A 13,275-nucleotide genomic window follows, 5' to 3' on the forward strand; every position below is an offset into this window, starting at 1 on the left:
ATATAGTCTAACTAGTAACACAATGGCCACCATTTATCTTGTACTTTCTATGTGCTCAACACTCTTCCAACCACTTGTCCCCGTGACTTCCTTCATACGCACACCAATCCACCCAGGTGGGTAGTCGTATGATCATTGCCATTTTGGAGTAAGGAAACAGAAACAAGAGAGGTTAAGTACTTTTGCCTGAAGACACCCCCCCATCGATAAATGGTGACAGTGAGATCCAACTCAGGGTTATCTTAAAGAACCAGAGTTCCTATCCACTCTAGGCTTCCTCAGGGAGGCTGCACAGTGCGATGGGCTTAGGAAGCCAGGTGGGTGCCAGGTGGGGTCTCTGCTGCTACCTAGCTGTGTGGGTAACTGTGGCCTAGCCACCGAACCTCCCTGTGCTGTTCCTGCAATGGAAGGCCAAGATGATACCAGCCCTTATGGAAAATTTTCCATATGAAAAACAAAGTATGCAAACGCCCCTTAAAAATATCGGACAACCCAAGGATGAGGTATTAGTACTATTAATAAATTCAGCTCCTGTTGCAAATGCCAAATGACCATGAGAAACACCCACATTTTAGGGTTCTGCATCCAACCAGTATATAAAAAAATAGAAGATGAGGCCATTGCTTGTTTATGTATCAGCTGTGCATGGCAACAACAAAGGTAGTAAAAATGTAAAACAGTCGGCTGTCATCTCCCTTGAGGGTCTTAGATTTTCTTTCCCTTCACAGCCCTGGCCAAATTTAGTTAGGGGTAGTTATTACAAAAGAAGTATCTTAAAGCCTTTAAAGGGTTACGAGGATGGCAAAAGGACAAGGCCACCCAGGCCAGCTCAGTTCATGTTTAGATTCAGCCTTCCACTGATGCACTCCCACTCTCTATAAACTCTCTCTGTCCCTAGACCTGTGGACACTGGGTTTCTAGGCCTAGAACCTCAGAGTTAAGAAATGCTGCCACAAGTGAAGGACTGAGTCTGGAAAGGAATCCTATGAGATGGTTTAACAATCCCCGTAAGTACAAGAAATCCAGCAGACAGGCTGGAGGATCTTCCAGGGAAGCCAGGGCAGCGTGTGGGGCCTCTGCCATTCTAGGGCACACACCAGGCCTTGCTATGGGTTGGTTTTCTGTTTCAGAAGACCTCGGTCTCCACAACAACCACGCCCTCACACAAGGCCAAGAAGACCAAGGAGAATGAGAGGATTACAGCAAACAGCAAAAAAGGGCATGACTGTTTATGCTGGAATTCAAGGAGGGATTTTTGCCAGGCGCGGTGGCTCACGCCTGTAATCCCAGCACTTTGGGAGGCTGAGGTGGGCAGATCACGAGGGCAGGAGTTCCAGACCATCCTGGCTAACACGGTGAAACTCCTTCTCCACTAAAAATACAAAAAATTAGTCGGGCGTGGTGGCGTGTGCCTGTAGTCCCAGCTACTTGGGATGCTGAGGCAAGAGAATGGTGTGAACCTGGGAGGCAGAGCTTGCAGTGAGCCAAGTTCACACCACTGCACTCCAGCCTGGGTGACAGAGCGAGACTCTGTCTCAAAAAAAAAAAAAAAAGAGGGATTTTTTTCAAGAAATGGAATGATGATAATGATCTTAGCCACCGTTTGCTGAAGGTATGCCATGTGCTATTTCCTGTGCCCAGTTCACTTAGTTAATTCTAGGAAGATGATGTCACAGTAACATCAATCTAAAGATGATGAAACGGAAGCACACCCTATTGTAAAATCTAATGACATAACCTCTTTTTGCCTCAGTTCTTCACCTATAAAACAGGGAGAATGCGCCTCACCTCACGGGGCGTAGTAAGGATTGCGAAGGGCAGAAGAGTTTGTCAGAGCACTTTGTACTGTGCCCAGTGTTGCAGAGTCCAACAGACACAGCTGTTGTTAACAGCATTGCTAGACGTCCACATCTGTCTGCTTGGAGCTCACAGGAGAAGCTCATAGGAGACAAAAGAGAGGAAATTGTTTTTTCTTTTCTTGGGCAAATATTGCTAATCATTGTAATTGGAAGTCAAGGATCAGACTGTTAGAATTTACTGAAAATAGTAAATCAATCTTAGAGAAGGGCAAAAAGAGAGAAACTCTCTGTGCCACCTTAAGGAAGAAAGGAATCCATTCTTTAAGCAAAATGGCAACTTCTGGCTAGTTTTTCCTCTCCTTTCATCCATGACCACACTGGTGGATGAGTGTCTGTTAAAGCACAGGAACAGCAGAGCATGCAAGCTTGAGCACAATCCACTTCCCTCCTTAAAAAAGGAGGCTCCAAGAAGTTCTTTTCACATGTTTAGCAAGGATACAATTTAGAGTTACAGTGACAGATCCTCAATATGTGTGCTGATGCCAAACCAACTAAGCCGTCACAACAATGCTCAGACCTACACCTTGGCAGGAGCCTGCTCACATCTCCCTGCCTCCAACCTGTCCATCTTCCAATTTACCTGCCACAATAACTTCCTATCCACATCCAGTTTACGTGCCTTGCGCTTTCCAGAACCTTCTTCCATGGTTTCCAGATGCCCTGTACAAACTTGAAACAGTGCACATGAGCACTGAAGACCCTCTATGGCAACCCCCAAGTTAGCCTTGTCACCCCCACTGGCCCAATATTCTGTCATAGTCCAGCTCATACCTGCGCTATTGCTTGAGCTTCCAGCTGAAGCCTGAACCAAACAAAATCTACCGGCTTAAAAGAAAAGTCTAGTTAAAATGCTAGTTCTTCCAGGATATCCTCTCTGAGCACCCCCGTTAGAAGTCACATTTTCTCATCTGCACTGTCACAGCCTTGTCATGTATCACAGACTAGTTTATATAAAATATCAAGTTCCTAGAGGGCAGTTAATGGACTTACCCTCACACTGACTGAGCAACTATTAAGTAAGCACCAGGCATGGCGCTAGACATTAGAACTACACAAAAGATTAAAATACAGTCTTTACTTAGAAGAACTCATACCCTAAGCAGAGGAGACAGAGAGGAAAAATTTGAAAAACGAATGTCCCTCAAGGGGGATATGTGCTGCATTATCTTGGAAGATTAAAACAGCTTCATGCCCTGAAAGTTTCCTAGGGTATATATATACCTAATAAATATTTGTGGAATGAGTAAGTGTATATGATTTAGACTCACAATTCAGTATTTTCATTGTCTACCTAAGATATGTGGGGTTAGAGTTCAAATTACTTAAGTAACAAAGATACCATGTTTTATATCATATATGACCCAACTACTAGTCATAGAAAAATTATTTAACATCATTCCCATTAACAATACTTCTAAATTATTTCTTGGATATGCTACTGGAAATAAAATGTGATATCTTAAGAACTATTAACACACACCCCTTCAAATAAACAATAAAATAGATTGTAAGAGAACAAATGTGATAATATCTTCAAATATCCTTTAAAGAATTTTGCAATGTGGACGATATAACAATCAATTGATTAATTGCTGATTAAGTGAATTTCCTTAGTGGACTCTAGTTACTTCCCTCAGGCTGATGGTCAGAAAAAGGATTAGAAGTGGGCAAACTTACTTCCCCCCTTTACTCTCTTACCTCAGTATTCAGACTTCTTCAAAAAGTGCCTAGCAGAAAAGGTGGTTAAGCCCCAGAGAGATATGACATATATGATTTTAACTTTATCTCCTTGAAAATTAAAATAATAACAATGTTTAGTTTATCCTTTTGTTACCAATTCCTTGCAGTCGTACGTCTGAGAAAGGGCAAACTTCAGCAGTAACAATTACCATATCAAATGTTGCTCTGCGTGAAGGGATCTGGACAAGCCACTCTACCTGAGTAAATAAAATATACCCAGAATCTACCTTTGTGGCGCTTTCATTATATTCCATGACCTCTGTCTCATCACCTGCTTCAGGTGAGGATAAAAGGTATAAACAGGCTGCCACCTGGGGAGATGGCAGGCTTCCCTACCAAAAACAAGGAAGTAATATTCTGAGATTTCCTAAGAACAAGCAGCAAAGTCCTGGCTTCAAATGGTCCTAGAAGTCCATGCACCACCGTGGTTCCACTGGGGCGGGTGTATCACCCAGGAGCATTAGGAATTGTATGGAGGTGAAGTGGGGTGCTTTCTGCTTGTCACAACGATCCTGTAACCTGGAACAGGCCTCCGCTCCAAAGAGAAGTCCGGCCCATGCGTCAACAGCGCCCCCACTGGTCCACATGGAATGAGCTCCTTGAATAGCGGCACTGTCCTGTCAATCTTTATAAAGGAGTCCCTCATCCTTTAGCAGCTGACAGAATGTCTGTAGGTCATCAGACAAAGCAAAAAGAAAGATGAGAGGGAAGGAGTAAAACAAGCAGAGAATAGGGATTATGGACAGTCAAAATCCCAGTTCTGCTACCTGCAAGCAGTGTGGTCCTGGCCAAATGACTTAACCTCTTTGAAAATGTTCATTTCTTTTCCCCTTTCTTCCCCATAATATTGCCAGTTCTATCTGTATTCAGATGACTTCTAACTCCAAAGCCTGGTTCTTTTCACACCATAGGAAGTGAGCTGGTAACATGAATCAAGATGAAAGACTAATTGTTTCCTCAGTCTCCATTATTGCACAATTTACAGTACAATTGTACTGTTATCAAGTGAACTTTGGAAACCTGTAGCACAGAGCAAGAGCTGCATGCTCCCGGGGCCCCAGACTTCCAAGAGTCCTGCAGGGGCAGAAGGGAGGGAGACGAATGAGTTTCTATCTAAGGGAGTCATGTCTACCCGCATCTCTCTGAGGAGGAAAGACTTGACTTTTCAGGATCAATGAGATATGAAGTTCCCCCAACTTTTCTTAAAATGCATTCCCCCTCCTTCCTGATCCTCCCACCAAGGGGTGGCCCCTGGATCACAATTTGGAAGTCACTACACTAAGGATTTCACCAAACAGGCAGTGTGGTAAAGAAGTTTCTAACAGAGGGTGAAGTGCTGTCTCTGGAGGATAAGATACAACCTGCACCACAAGATGATTCTCATCCTTGGTCCTGGTCTCTGCTTGGGAACCAGCAGGAGAAGAACATGTGGGTTGGTGAGTGGGGGCACTGCAGCTGACACAAAGTAAACCAGCCCTGTTCCAGGCCATTAGGGTTGGTTTTTCTCTTTTTTATTGAGGCAGGATCTTACTCTGTTGCCTAGGCTAGAGTACAGGGGCATGATCATGGCTCACTGCACGTTCAAATTCCTGGGCTCAAGCCACCTTAGCCTCCCAAGTAGCTACAACTGCAGGTGTGCACCACCAGACCCGGCTAATTTTTTAATTTTTTGAGGAGACGGCGTCTCAATATGCTGCCCAGGCTCATCTCAAACTCCTGATCTCTAATGATCCCCCCACCTCGACTTCCCAAAGTGTTGGGATTACAGGTGTGAGCCACCACACCTGGCCTAGGGTTGTTTTTTCTATGTATATTCTCTATGTCTCATTGAGAATCATCAAGAATAAAAATAACTTGAAAAATTGGCAAGTTTTCCTATTGCAAGTAAAAAACTCTCATTTTCCTTAAAAAATGAGTTTTTTACTTGCAAGAGGAAGTCACTACCAGCACTTTTAATAGTTAAAATTTTTTTTTTCTTTTTGTGAAATATTCATGGTTCTTCAATACTCTCTAGATGCAACAGCAAGGCTCCCTGGCCCCAGTACTGCAAAACAAACAAACAAAAAAAAGTACAGGTCCTTAGTTAGCCCTCAAGCACCTGAAGAAGAGGTATATAATTCCATCATGCATCATACCTCTGTGCCTGTTACCTTCACAAAAGGCAACAAAGAACTATAATCATTCTTCCCTCTATTCTAGTCCCTTAGGCAAGGAATACATTGGGTTTTACATCCATGTGCAGTATTATAATTTTATGCAGAAGCAGAACAGACAAGAAATTGTCAGGTCTGAAATAAAGCAAAATTCTATACACCTTATCAGTGGGCCCACTACATACACAGTCAATACTGTCCTCATATTAAGGTCATTTCTTTCACACAGACATTGAAGGTACTAATCTACTCTGAATGTCCCCCACATTCCTGCAAAAAAAATAAATAAATAAATAAGGAAAGGACATAGAATGAGAAAACTCAAGAAGTGTATGCTGCACACAGCCTAAATCTTAACTGAAGTCCTTCTGTTTTGAGGTACATGAATCACATTATGTACATCATTCAATACGAAACTCCTAAGAACAAGTAAAATAACAGGATACCATTTTCTAAATCTTAAAGCAACGAACTACTGATGATTAGAATCAGAAAAGCATGCTTCCAGAAAGGTGACAAATCCACCTCCCCCCTCCCAAAGGGGCAATGGTCAAAGACAAGACTGGAATTGGGCCTTGAGAGCTCTACCTGGCAACCCTGGCTGTGGAGGCCACAGTGGACAGTTACCCACTCTCTTCTGGGCCTGTTCCCACCATCTGTGGGGTGGGTGTATAGGGCTGGGGCTAAGCCACCTTCAGAAGCCCCCAACCACCATACCATCAAGTCTCTCAAGTGGGAACGCTGCGCTGTGGCACGGACACCCACACACAATTTGGCAACAGTTTGGAAGTTAGCCCCAGTTTCCAAATACATCAACCCAAAAGCCATTCAGGTAAACATAAGTGGGAGTCACTACAAAGTGGGACTTTATCAGGCAGATACAGAGAACCAAAAAATGAAGTTGCTAAAAGTTGCTGTAGAGATTTAAGTCTTTGTTTTTAATGGAGGAAGATAATGAGGCCCAAGAACACAGATTCCTAGAGTAAGACGGTGTTCCGTCCTGGCCTCCAGGAAGTCCAACACCTATCCCAAGCTTCTGAGCATTCTGTCCTCACTGGCTTCTCTCGGTGCTATTTCCAAATAATCTAGATTGCAAGTTATCACAGGCCACATTCCTGAAAATACACAGAACAATCCTACTGACCCACTTCAGAGAAGCCCTTTCATAACAAAGTTACCCAAATCTTCTGGAGGGGTTTAATGAGCTCAGGTTATATATACTAAGTGAGTTTTGAACACTCGCCAGGCACCTTGAAACACAGTTTCTGAATGTAGGTGTTAAATGTAAGGCTGCGAAGGGCAGTGATCAAAGACAAAAGCACTTGCTTTCATGATTTAAATAAGACATCCTAACCAGATTTTCTAAATCACTATATACTTCAATGGGTTTCAAGCATTGAGTGGGTCTCCTAGGGCAGGGGTCCCCACCTGCTGGCTACAGATGGGTCAGTGGCCTGTTAGGAACCAGGCCGCAGAGCAGGAGGTGAGTTGTAGGCCAGCATTCCCACCTGAGCTCCACCTCCTGTCAGATTAGCAGCAGCAGATTATCAGAGAAGCCCGAACCCTGTTGTGAACTGAGCATGCAAGGGATGTAGGTTGCTGGCTCCTTAGGAGAATCTAATGCCTGATGATCTGAGATGGAACAGTTTCATCCTGAAACCGTCCTCTACCTCCTTTTATGGAAAAACTGTCTTCCACAAAACCAGTCCCTGGTGCTAAAAAGGCTGCGGACTGCTGCCCTAGGGCACTGGCTCTCAAACCTGACTGCTCATTGGACTCCCCTCAGAACCTTAAAAAAATAGTGATGCCTGGGCCCCACCCCCAGAGATTTTGATCTCATGAGGGATATGGCCTGGGCATTAGTTTTTAAAATACTGATGGTGAGTCTAATATACAACAGTTTGAGAACCACTGCCATAAGAAACAAACGAAAATATAAAAAGTGGAAACAACTCAAATGATCATCAACTGGATAAATAAAATGTGGTATAGTCATACAATGGAATAGTATGCAGCCATAAAAGGAATGACGCCATTGATACAAGTTGCAACATTTTTAAACCTCGAAAACATACTATTGATACAAGTTGCAACATTTTTAAACCAAGAAAACATTGCTGTAAAAGAAGCCAGCAACAGAAGGATAAATATTGTATGATTACATTTACATGCCATTCCATTTACAACATATGTCGGAATAGGCAAATTCACAGATACAGAAAATAACTGAGTAGTTACCAGGGGCCAGGAGAGTTGAGAGGAAATGGGAAGTGACTGCTAATGGATATGGGGTTCCTTTTGAGAGTGTTGAAAATTGATTACAGTGATGGTTGCATAACCCTATGAATAAACCACTAAATTCATAGGGTTGCATAACCCTGAATTAGATTAAATGGGTGAATTGTATGGTATGTAAATTGTATCTTACTTTAAAATACATATATATCTATAAATTCTATGCACAGCTCTCAAGGAGCTATCTACTTAGAGAAAAAAAAGATAAATATGCAAGACAAGTATCAAGAAAGATTTAAAATGCCATTAGAGAGGATCACCTAAGTAATACAGAAGGTAAAAACTATAAACTCAGAGGAGGCCTCAAAGCCAAAGTGATACATATTTTTCTTTTCTTTTCTTTTCTTTTGAGACAGAGTCTTGCTCTGTTGCCCAGGCTGGAGTACAGTGGCGCCATCTCGGCTCACTGCAAGCTCTGCCTCCCGGGTTCACGCTATTCTCCTGCCTCAGCCTCCCGAGTAGCTGTGACTACAGGCGCCCGCCACCACGTCCGGCTAGTTTTTTGCATTTTTAGTAGAGATGGGGTTTCACTGTGTTAGCCAGGATGGTCTCGATCTCCTGACCTCATGATCCGCCCACCTCAGCCTCCCAAAGTGCTGGGATTACAGGCGTGAGCCACCGCGCCCAGCCTATTTTTCTTTTCTTACTCATTTTTCTTCTCTGATTTGAAAAAGCAATAGAGTTCAGAGCTTGTCAGTGTACAACTGATAATACAGGCCCTAAAGTCTCACTTCTAACCTTATTTGGAATGGCTATTTAGCATTGACTTAGAATTTAAAATATATGTATATATTCAGAATATAGGCTGTTGATGGACTGTAATGACTCTCAAGAGTCAATTATCAACAGGGCCTTTGAAAGATGGACTTGGAGGCCAGGTGCAGTGGCTCATGCCTATAATCCTAGCACTTTCGGAGGCCAAGGCAGGCAGATCATCTGAGGTCAGGAGTTTGAGACCAGCCTGGCCAACACAGTGAAACTCCATCTCTACTAAAAATACAAAAATTAACCTGGCGTGGTGGCACACACTTGTAATCCCAGCTACTCGGGAGGCTGAGGCAGGAGAATGACCTAAACCCGGGAGGCAGAGCTGGCAGTGAGCTGAGATCTGGCCACTGCACTCCAGTCTGGGCGACAGAGCGAGACTCCGCCTCAAAAAAAAAACAAAAAACAAAAAACAGTCTTGTTTTCATGTCTGGGGTATAGTCCGGTATAAGAAAGCCACATATATTTCTCCAACAGTTTCTGAATGTTAATATTTAATATTATACACTGGAACATATTTTTGCTTTCATTTACAGAAAACATACCATTAGCAATTGAATAAATCTTGGCCTATACCTTAAAGCTCTTTTAATAAATGTTTGTTGGTGCTTATTTAAAAGCAGGTAGCAGTGAAATTTCAATAGCTCCTAGAAATTAAATTATCAAAAAATAAACTCTGTTCTCTATGTATGGCAAACTGATAATGAATAAACATTTCTACAGTCAGAGATGAAGACAAGCAGGTTAAAAATGACATCTAGTAAACTCGTCCTCCTCTACCCTGGTGTGCAACATATTTCAGTCAACTTTCAGAAAGTGGCTGGACCAAGCACTTAAATGCCGTGAGGCTGACCTGGACTAACTTTTAGGCAAATCATCCATCAGATCCTATAAGTCCTGCAGCACACTTAATTCAGACAAATAAGACAGTAATTCCAAAAACAACTTGTTTAACAATAAGGACTAAGAAAGTGTTTAGTTTTGAGATGTACTATTCTCAAAGACCCAAGTTAGCTTCAACTAGGTAAGACTCGAGCCCTTATGCTTGCTATAGTTCAAAAGTGCCAAAACATGAGATTAGGGTTGAATTTGCGCCATCAGGTTTCTGCTAGCTGTTTTCAACTCAAATTTTCCCCATTCTGCTCTTTCCTTCAACCTGGTTTAACCCTGTCCGTCAGTCTTCACCATATTCTTACTACCAAACTTATTTTTGAGCACTACTTCAAAACAAAAAGCACCAATGGAACAGAAGAAATGTACCAACTAGCAAGGCGAACAAAGGCAAAGACTCCAGTAGCAAAGAGATTTAATTAAGAGAAAAGGGAAGCAGTTCCTGAAAACTGTGAGGCAGAATCTTAGACATTGCCAAGACCCCAGGAATTTTAAAAACTTATTATATTAAGAAACAGGCTGGCGCAGTGGTTTACACCTGCAATCCCAACACTTTGGCAGGCCGCGGCGGGTGGATCACCTGAGGTCAGGAGTTCGAGACCAGCCCAGCCTGGCCAACATGGTGAAACCCTATCTCTACTAAAAATACAAAAAATTATCTGGGTGGTGGGTGCCTATAATCCCAGCTACTCGGGAGGCTGAAGCAGGAGAATCACTTGAACCCGGGAAGTGGAGGTTGCAGTGAGCCAAGATTAGGCCACTGCACTCCAGCCTGGGCAACAGAACAAGATTCCATCTCAAAACAAAACAAAAAAACACTCCTGCCTCTCTAAATTGAACCCACTGAGGCCTCTGCGTCTTCCTGAAAAGGACCACAGTGGGTAATCCCATTGATGGGTTGTATTCACTCTCCCAGCATTTAACAAGGTCCACCTCTCCCAGTCGTACAGTGATTAAGTATCTTGCTAAATGGAAAAGCTGCAAACATCAATCTTTTACATTCCAGCCTCTCCTTCCCCCAGAATAAGTAATCTCAACTTACTCACCTTTTGAAGTGTGAGCTTTTCTTCCTATTTAAAGTTTAAGGAGTTTTGGTAGTCTGGAAGTGGTGATTAGGAGCCCCCAGGAGTCAAACCTGTTTGACTGCTACCTTGGCCACTCAAAAGTTTGGTCACCTTAGCAGGTCTTGGCCATTCTCTGTGCCTCTTTCCTAACCTAATGCCTGATCTAACTATTATCTCTGGTTTTCCCAACCTGGAAACCAGAGATAATAGTATTTCCCATGAGGTTACTGTAAAATTATGCATGTGAAGCAATTATGTTTGGACCCAGGGAAGTGCCCAGTAACTTATCTATTATTATCTTAGTGCCAAATTCTTCCTGCATACTGAAAAGATAATGCAGGTTCAAGGAACAGTTAAGGAGGAAATATTGACACAAAACCCCCTTTAAATGTCTTCAGTCGGGGACAGAGGAAATTCCCAGAAAAAAAAAAAGTACTTGTTGTGTTCCCTTTTTTCACACAGCTTTGTTAAACATGATTTATCCTCAATAAAAACAAATCTTAAGAAAAATGATGCATTTGGCTTTCAACTTTTCCTGGTAATCCTAAAGACAGAGTCGGTTTTCCCCCAACGTTGCTCATAAGATCCCAGGGCAAGAAAGAAAGATTTCAAAATGGCCCAAGTTATTTTTAATGTGGAAAAGACTGATGTGAGTTATGCATTTATCCTCCTACATGCTGCTTCCACAACCTCTCAAGAGATTTTTCACGTATCTAAAAAGTCAAGTTGGTCTTTGCTTAACATTCATTCAGGAGATGAGAGGCCTGTCCTATTTTTCTTTTGTTTGACTTAAACATAATCTCATCGGTCTATTTCAATATCAGCTTCATCCCTCATCCAGGAAAGTACTTTATCTCTCCAAGACACCCTTGAAAAGAGTAATGGATGGTTCCTTCCACCTAATGGAGATACTGAATCTAAGGCTCTCCTTACTGCCCTGTTTATCAACACATCCTCTGCACAGAAGGTGAAAAACTAGATCCTACTACCACTTCACACCTGGAGAGTCTTTTGACAAAAGATCAAGAAAATGTTTGACTCTGTTCAAATCTTTATGGATGACAACAATCTAATATGAATCATAAACGAAATCAATTCTAAATGTTCTTGTTCTTTTTCTCAGTTTTCAAATATGCAAATCGGTATCTGATTACAAAGGTAGCAAAGCAGTTGTTTTTATCAAATGTAATTGAAAAATACACAATGCAGTACATATGTTTTATGCATTTTTGCATATGGAATGTTATATTACACAGCAAAGAAAGAAAAATTTAATAGAGGGTTGTAGACAATTCGGGAAATTAAAAAAACCAAAGTTCATTTTTATCATATATCCTTCGGTCAAACAAGCATTCCTATAGATAACTCTTGAACAGCAGCTATTAAATAAATCGTAAAGTACAATTTACTTCTTCCCTAGTTGGAACCAGAAGAATATAATCCCAATCAAGATTGGGGAAAAGTTCAAGACAACTTTAAAGGCACAATTAATACATTGTCTATAACTTAAAACTTTACAATGGATCTTTGGAATTAACCTAAGACTTTACATTTAACAGCATAAACGTATTTACCGTACATCAAGTACACGTTTCCTTGAATTCCAATTTTTTCCCTAAAATTCATTTACAAAATAAATTAGAAATATAAATATCTACTTTTAAAGTTTCTACAAAGGATGAGCTGAAACTTCTTTTAACTTTTATAACAATTTACAGAAATTAGCATGTGTTTTGAAACGCAAGCGTTCCACTCTCTGCCCCTGCAGAAGAGGGGCGACATGTTAAGAAACTGAGGCAAATTCTCAACTGAAAAGGAAAAATATATAAAGTACTCAAGGGAGACAGAACAGCTGAAAGCAAAAAATTATTAACAGACTAAAAGCAATAGAAATTCTAATCTACACTCGCAACTCTTACCCTTGACAGCACAGAAGAGAATATCCTGTCTTACACATTTTGGAATTGCAATTCTGAAACGCTAAATCCAAAGACAAAGCCGCTCTGGGGAAAATAACAATTGCGCAACAGATCAACAGCTCCAACTTGTCCCTTGGCCCTGGCGCGGCGAGGTTTGCACGCTATAAAGCAGGAAAGGGCCAACCGAGGGCTGCTGTGACGGCCAACAGACCGCTGTCACGGAGGCCAGAGCAACGCGCGCGGTGCGCGCCACTAGGGGGCACCGCGTCCGAACTAGACGCCCCGGGTGCCGCCGACTCCGGCCTCAGAGTCCGCCGCCCTCGCCCGCACTTTCCCTTGGCGTTGCGAGGGGCCAACTCCGGGTGCCCGGGCCCGAACCCCTCCCCGGCCGAGAAAGTGCGCGGGGCCCGGCTCAGCCGCCACACGTCGGGGCTTCTGAGCCCGCTGGGCACTTCAGGCGCTCCTCCCTCGTCCTGGGGCTGAGCTTTCAAGAAAGCTCAAGGCTGCCAGAGAGTGATCCGACAGATGGATGACTTCGCAAAGCAGCGCCCACAGACAGCCCAGCGGGGCGAGCGCGCCGCAGCCCGCA

At 42.7% G+C, this 13,275-nt stretch overlaps 1 protein-coding gene across 4 annotated transcripts in view; it reads right to left on the reverse strand.

Annotated features, from left to right (window-relative positions):
* NFE2L2 (nuclear factor, erythroid 2-like 2) overlaps positions 1 to 13,269 on the reverse strand; it is a 33,924-nt gene extending 20,655 nt beyond the window's left edge. For 2 of the 4 annotated variants that reach the window (XM_011944028.1, XM_011944024.1), the window contains exon 1: positions 12,687 to 13,269. The gene's annotated coding sequence lies outside the window, so the exon portion shown is untranslated. The remainder of the gene's footprint in view (positions 1 to 12,686) is intronic. The other 2 variants (XM_011944027.1, XM_011944026.1) reach the window with 2 other exon arrangements.
* Between the last annotated feature and the right edge of the window lie 6 nt (positions 13,270 to 13,275).

The sequence above is a fragment of the Colobus angolensis genome, unplaced genomic scaffold (genome assembly GCF_000951035.1).
Source record: "Colobus angolensis palliatus isolate OR3802 unplaced genomic scaffold, Cang.pa_1.0 Scaffold224, whole genome shotgun sequence".
Classification (NCBI taxonomy): domain Eukaryota; kingdom Metazoa; phylum Chordata; class Mammalia; order Primates; family Cercopithecidae; genus Colobus; species Colobus angolensis.